This window comes from Brienomyrus brachyistius, unplaced genomic scaffold, assembly GCF_023856365.1.
Source record: "Brienomyrus brachyistius isolate T26 unplaced genomic scaffold, BBRACH_0.4 scaffold417, whole genome shotgun sequence".
Lineage (NCBI taxonomy): Eukaryota > Metazoa > Chordata > Actinopteri > Osteoglossiformes > Mormyridae > Brienomyrus > Brienomyrus brachyistius.
The window spans coordinates 50320-58288 of NW_026042692.1; the positions used below are offsets into that span (position 1 = coordinate 50320).

General features: G+C 38.3%; 1 long non-coding RNA gene across 1 annotated transcript; it reads right to left on the reverse strand.

The window, feature by feature from the left end:
- Positions 1 to 1054: 1054 nt before the first annotated feature.
- Positions 1055 to 5346, reverse strand: LOC125729040 (uncharacterized). Its single transcript, XR_007389565.1, has 3 exons — positions 5164 to 5346; positions 1215 to 1279; positions 1055 to 1122 (listed from the first exon to the last, which is right to left on the reverse strand). It is a non-coding gene; the product is annotated as an uncharacterized LOC125729040 (long non-coding RNA).
- Between the last annotated feature and the right edge of the window lie 2623 nt (positions 5347 to 7969).

The window sequence follows — 7969 nt, forward strand, 5'->3', positions numbered from 1 at the left end:
GGCGAAGTTGACACACTTTCACAGGCATAATATCATAGTTTTACACCAACACGAGGATAATCTAAATATCATTTTCTTTGCCTGCCTAAGACTTTTGCACAGTAGTGTATAATTTTTAAAAAAATGGTGAACGTGTTGTGATCCTACAGGAAGCATACAGTGGGCATCCGGGGCAAACGTTTCCCAAAAACTTCAGGCACCGAAGGCGGGAAAAATTCTGCTGCGTTTAAAAAAAATAAAATAAACAACCGTATCTGCATACCATGTAAACTGCTACAGGTGCCTCTCTTGTAACGAGAAACATCCACAACCATGGCTAACATGCCTACCTAAACCAGGAGGCCCAACTAAAACAGCGCGGTACTCATGTCCACCGAGGTGATGACTATATTTCCAGCCCAGGGGGCCTCCCAGGAAAGTCATGCGCTGCGGGGTGGGGGCTGTGTCCAAGTCCCCCAACAAACGTTTCATGGTTTCCTTTCCAACCCATGTGACCAGAAGGCAGGTAAAAATACATCACTGCTCATGTGACAGGGTACCGAGTCGAGCCCTTTCTGGAAATAACAGCTCATCCTTTTCTCTCTCACCCTTGTTTCCCCATAAAGTTCACAGATCAGCCCCTTCTTGAACGGCACGGACAGGAAAGACCAAAACATGTTCGGGAACAGTGTGAACTTGGTCTCATTCTGGATTTTGGTCAAAATTATACCGTCTTCTTTCGCCTTTCCCAAACGAGGTAATGATTATAAAATGCTCTCCACTCTAAGTTGTCCAGACATCCATAAACATCACATTTTCCCCACTGACTAACGGGAGGCAGGAAACCAATGTCAGAGGGTAACGGCCGACATCTCCCAAGAGCTACTTGACTTGCGGACAGCATACCATTGGCCAAGACAACCAGATCAATTACCGATGCCCAATATTTTGATTTTCAAGATTCCATCTACAGACTTTTAAAAAGGACAATCTACATCACAACACCGACAGAAATGGGAAACTTACATCGTTGTCAAAGCGTCCAAAGTTGATGAGACCTGGGTTACTAAAATCTCCCGGCTTGTTGTGGTAGATACTCATGAAGAAGTTCAAGGTGAAGGTCGAGATCATGGAAGCGAAGAACTGAAAGATACGGGTCACTGAATAGTTACATTTCACCAGAGCCCCGTGGCGGGGCAAGGAGATCAGGTATGCTAATCGGAAACGTCACTCACGATTCTCCAGGTCAACATCTGGTTCCAGAAGGAGGCTCCCTCCTCCAAGCTGAAAAGGACACCACCTGCAAAACCGGAAACCATCAGAAACTGCTGCATAACTGCATTACTCACAGATCAGCTCCACTAAACTGGAAATATTCAGCAAAGGTCATACAGGGGTCTTTATTGCAAGGATAAGACTCCACTGGTGTGACTCCATGCCTTTGTGGCATTTTTTTCCTGGATTATTCATCAACACAGAGCCACCTTGTACTTTCCATCCTGAAACCGAAAAATCAATGGCGGAGGCCGAAGAAGCCCAACGCTGACAGGACACTCTAATAACCTTTTTTTTACTCATCATAGCTTCCCTTCTTCCTTGAGGGTAACATTAGATTCTGGAGGCATGGAACTGATCTGAGATCAGAGCTTCGGGTGTGTATATGGGTGTGTCGAGACTAGATGGTCAGTATGGATAACTAAGGTGCACTAAAATTGGGTGAGCAGGCAAGGCATGTCACCCAGGTTGTGTGACAATTATTTTATATATATGTATATATATATTCCATCCACCATCCCTCCTTTACGGAGAACTGCGTTATTTTTATTGTCCATTACGAAGAAAAAAAAAACTATATATATATATATAATATATATATATATATATATATATATATATATATATATATATATATATATATATATATATATATATATATATATATATATGGGTGTATCGAGACTAGATGGTCATTATGGATAACTAAGGTGCACTAAAATTGGGTGAGCAGGCAAGGCATGTCACCCAGGTTGTGTGACAATTATTTTATATATATGTATATATATATTCCATCCACCATCCCTCTTTTATGGAGAACTGCGTTATTTTTATTGTCTATTGCAAAAAAAAAAAAAAAAAAACAATACATATATACATATATATTTATGGGTGTATCGAGACTAGATGGTCATTATGAATAACTAAGGTGCACTAAAATTGGGTGAGCAGGCAAGGCATGTCACCCCGGTTGTGTGACAATTATTTTATATGTATGTATATATATATTCCATCCACCATCCCTCCTTTACGGAGAACTGCGTTATTTTTATTGTCCATTGCGAAAAAAAAAAACTATATATATACATATATATTTATGGGTGTATCGAGACTAGATGGTCATTATGGATAACTAAGGTGCATTCAAATTGGGTGAGCAGGCAAGGCATGTCACCCAGGTTGTGTGACATTAATTATTTTATATATATGTATATATATATTCCATCCACCATCCCTCCTTTATGGAGAACTGCGTTATTTTTATTGTCTATTGCAAAAAAATAACACAAAAAAACTATATATATATATATACACACATATATATTTATGGGTGTATCGAGACTAGTTGGTCATTATGGATAACTAAGTTGCACTAAAATTGGGTGAGCAGGCAAGGCATGTCACCCAGGTTGTGTGACAATTATTTTATATAAATGTATATATATATTCCCTCCACCACCCCTCCTTTACGGAGGACTGCTTTATTATTAATATCCATTGCGAAAAAAAAACACAAGAAAAAGAAAAAATATCTATATATATATATACATATATATATATATATATACATATATACATATATATATACACATATATACATATATATATACATATATACATACATATATACATATATATATATACATATATACATATATATATATATACATATATACATATATATATATACATATATACATATATACATATACATATATACATATATACATATATACATATACATATATACATATATACATATATATATATATATATATATATATATATATATATATATATATATATATATATATATGGGTGTGTCGAGACTAGATGGTCAGTATGGATAACTAAGGTGCACTAAAATTGGGTGAGCAGGCAAGGCATGTCACCCAGGTTGTGTGACAATTATTTTATATATATGTATATATATATTCCATCCACCATCCCTCTTTTATGGAGAACTGCGTTATTTTTATTGTCTATTGCAAAAAAAAAAAAAACTATATATATATATATATATATATATATACATATATATTTATGGGTGTATCGAGACTAGATGGTCATTATGGATAACTAAGGTGCACTAAAATTGGGTGAGCAGGCAAGGCATGTCACCCCAGTTGTGTGACAATTATTTTATATAAATGTATATATATATTCCCTCCACCACCCCTCCTTTACGGAGGACTGCTTTATTATTAATATCCATTGCGAAAAAAAAAACACAAGAAAAAGAAAAAATATCTATATATATATACATATATATATATATATATATGGGTGTGTCGAGACTAGATGGTCAGTATGGATAACTAAGGTGCACTAAAATTGGGTGAGCAGGCAAGGCATGTCACCCAGGTTGTGTGACAATTATTTTATATATATATGTATATATATATTCCATCCACCATCCCTCCTTTACGGAGAACTGCGTTATTTTTATTGTCTATTGCAAAAAAAAAACAGAAAAACTATATATATATATATATATATACATATATATTCATGGGTGTATCGAGACTAGATGGTCATTATGAATAACTAAGGTGCACTAAAACTGGGTGAGCAGGCAAGGCATGTCACCCAGGTTGTGTGACAATTATTTTATATATATGTATATATATATATATATTCCCTCCACCACCCCTCCTCTACGGAGGACTGCTTTATTTTTATTTCCATTGCAAAAATAAAACATTTTAAAACACAAAAAAAAAAAAAAACGAAAATAATAATAATAAAAATTATTTTGAATGTGTATTCAAATAAGTTTGAATGTGTGTGAACTATATATAAATATATATATACACATGCATATACTGAAATATATACACACACACACACATATATATATATAAAGACACACACAGACACACACTCACATAAACACATACACACACTGTGTACAGTCTTATGCAAAGGTTTGGCACCCCTTGACAAATAACATCTTTTCAATTACAAAAGCAACAATATCAGTTAATACAGTCTCTTTAGGAACTGGGGGGAAAATACACAATATTTTCAGCAAACATTGATGAATAGTTACTTTTTATGCCATAAATTGAACAAAATTACAAAATAAAAACATTATTATGGCACTCTGCAAAAGTTTGGGCACCCTACGTAATCAGTACTTAGTAACACCTCCTCTGCCAGATATCACAGCTTACAAGCGCTTCTTATAGCCAGCTGAAAGGCTTTCAGTTCTTGTACTTGGGATTTTCTCACATTCTTCCTTGCAAAAGGCTTCTAGTTCTGTAATATTCTAATATATCAAGGGCTGTATTGTCAAATAGGAGATCGGCAGCATTCTCCCACCTGAGAAAACTGTACTACAATGCCCTTGATAGTGTGTAGAAACACACTCGTCAGCTCTAGTCCTCCTGTAACAACGCAAAAGGACTGGCAACCCTCAGGTATTTATGCGTGCGATTGTATGATAAATTCACCCTGACAGTCTCACACTTCTCTTGGTACCAACAGGTCTCATGGAATATATAAAAGGCAACTGCAACAATTATACTCGGCACTAAACATCGAGGCACGGAAATGCAGCAGAGCTTGTGTATTTCTCAGGATGCATTCTAGTAAAATGCCCGGAAAATGAGCTAAAGACATATTTCAAGGGGCACTATATAAAACCGATGGAAATTTTACTGATTAAATAAAAGGAAAAGCATTGTTTGAAAAATCACAAATGTTTCTAAGATTCAATGCATCGCTTTTTGACCACATCATAGCGATGAACACATCATTGTTCCTGACAATGTCCTAATACAGAAATAAAACTTTATGTTGGTAAACTCAAAAAGCCTTCAGCTGTCACACTGGCTAACGATCTCAAACGATTATAAAGCAGCATTTTGAAAAGCGCTGTTTTAAAATAACAGCTACAACACTTACCTTGTCTTCTGGCCAAATGCTTTTCACGGCTTGGCACTCCAACGGTGCTGAAACGAAATTTGTATTTCCTCCTACCTCATTTGCCCTTCAGTTCTTGTTTTCTCCCTTTGGATGTTTTTTTCCTTCTTCTTTGGATATTGTTTTTTATTTTTGTTTGTTTTTTTTACTTTGCATGTTTTTCCTTCTTCGGATATTATTTTTTTGGCTTATTTTTTTAGACGATGTTTTTTTCGTCTTCTTTAAAAAATTTTTTTTTTTCATCCTTTTGATGTTGTTTTACGGAACAAGAGCCGTACAGTGCTACTCTATCAGGAGGTAGCGCCAACTGAACGCCTTGAAGCAGTACCCAGCTCTTTTATAGGGAGCGTCAACCCGAAGTCAAGTTCTAGAACGTTGCACTCACTTTTCATTGGTTTCCCAGCTATGCTGTCAGAATAATGTTTGCTGATTGGTCGAAAATTTTAAAACGTACCCGAGTACTGTAAAAAAACTCAAGATCTTGCTACCCTACGGAGCACCCATAAGGTGATTTTTTTTATACGTTATATGCAGCTATTTGTAGCAGGCCGTAATTAGACTAATCCACCCTTTGTCAATAAAGCCAACAAGAGAACAGGTTGCCCAAAGTTTGCTCAGGTACACGCCACAGCACAACCTTAAAAACACATCCAGCACAAATCACACTAGTGAATGACACAGCAAATCACAGCAATAAAAAAGACCCCTATGGGCAATCCAGCACCCAGACTACAGGTGCCAAAAGGCCCAGCCTGCCTAATAATGAACCCAAAATATACATACAACAAAGAAAAAGACACAAACAAAAAAGAAAATAAAACTAGCCAGCTGCTCCCACTAAACCCCGCTCCCGAGGCCACTAAGCCGGCTGGCTTGATAATACACGATACAACCTCAGATAAAACATATTAAAGCAACACCAGGGAGGTTTACAACCTGATCCTTAAAATTATCGACCCGTAATTCCACCTTGAAAACCCCTAAAGAACAGTAGTTTACCCCATGACTCACTGCCCCATTCAAACAAAAAAAAAACAGGTTTTTGGGGTAACCTTTAGGTCAGCTCTTCAAAACCAGGTATGAGGACTCTTCAGCTAATCAGTCCTCTAATTAGAAATCTAATTAGGGAGTTGCAGCGAAAACCTGCATACACACCGGCCCTTTGCGGATAAGATTGTTCACCCCTGAAACAAGCAAACAGAAAGGCTGCTACACTGCAAATTCAATATGCCCGCCGATGCTCCACCAAATCTATCAGGACCCTGCCTGTCTTTCCCGTGCCTGCTCCTTTGCCAATATGCCCTACCATCGGAACATGCACAGCCATCTCGCCCCGGCTATGCCTCCAGTCCGAACTGCAGTTCCTATACCTGCCTATAATTGCCTGGCTACAATCCATCCCCCAAAATGAAATTGATGACCCAACGATCACAGCTAAGAATTCTATCCCCAAACCACTGGTCTTCCTCCCCAACCGAACGATCATTCACTGACCGTGGTAACTTATAAGGGTTGGTATGATGACCAGTGGTGGACCTCACCGAACGTTTAACTGGTCTCTACACCTCGGGGGGGACATAACCTCCTCCATTATACGAGGCCTACTTGTGGATGCTCTATTGCGACCCCTCCCACCAGCCCTGTCCCCGTAAAATCACAGAGTCCTCATCCGATTCCATTTCTGTTGCCCCTGTGGGCAACCCAGACTCAGGAGACATTACCAGAACATCTTCCCCTGACATAACAACCCCCTGTGGTACTGGACGCAACTCTGTTCGGTGAACTTGACGGACAACCCCGTCCCCCTCCATTGGAGTTGCAGAGTAAACTGCACCCTGATCTTGGGGACACCGAACTACCATATACAAACAGGCATCCCAATGATCCTGTATTTTACCTCGAACATGGTTCCGCAAACACACCAGCTGACCTTCATCAAACCCCTAATCATTAACCAACTCATTGTGTTTCCGATTTCGTGGTGTGGCTTGTTCCTCCAACTAAGCCTTCACATACTCTTGAAGCACCTGCAAACTTTCCTGATGGTTTTGTACCCATTCCTCCAAAGGTCCACCATACTGACTGATCCCGGCAGGAGCCTGAAGATAGTGTATCGGTAATCGAGGCTCACAGCCAGACCTTAAATAAAAAGGCATCATCCAGTCATTTGGTGGGGTGTAGTATTGTAAGCTTCTCTGCTGGAGGAAGTGTGTGAAGCAAATTGTGCAAAAAAAATATTAAAGCAACACCAGGGAGGTTTACATCTAGATCCTTAAAATGATCGACCTGCAATTCCACCTTGAAAATCCAATTACCATATAAAGGATACAAGATGTAAAGATGACAAATGACATGGCACACATTTGTTGTTTAGACTGTTGTGTCAGGTTAATTGAAAGCTGAAGGATCTTAGTGTTTACTAGTCTAAGTAACAGAATGTCTAAACACTGTGCTTGCCTTTATGGGTTTTTAAGCAGAACATATAGGTATAGAAACATATTAACATTACGTTTCACGATTCACTGACTGGAGAATAGGAGAATATACACATCAATATTACTACTTAAGTTAACTAACCCTAATCCCAACCCCTATTGGCACGGAGCCCGCCAGGGTTCAGGTGAGATATAAATCTGTAATCTGTATCAATGGTTTTGCTATCCATACCCACCCTATTAATGTTAGCTTCCCAGGGTTTCTTGTTAGACAAGCTCTGTGTCTCTCTATACCCCCATTTACTGCACGACTGATTGTCCATTTATAAAGAATCAAATAGGGTGAAGATGGT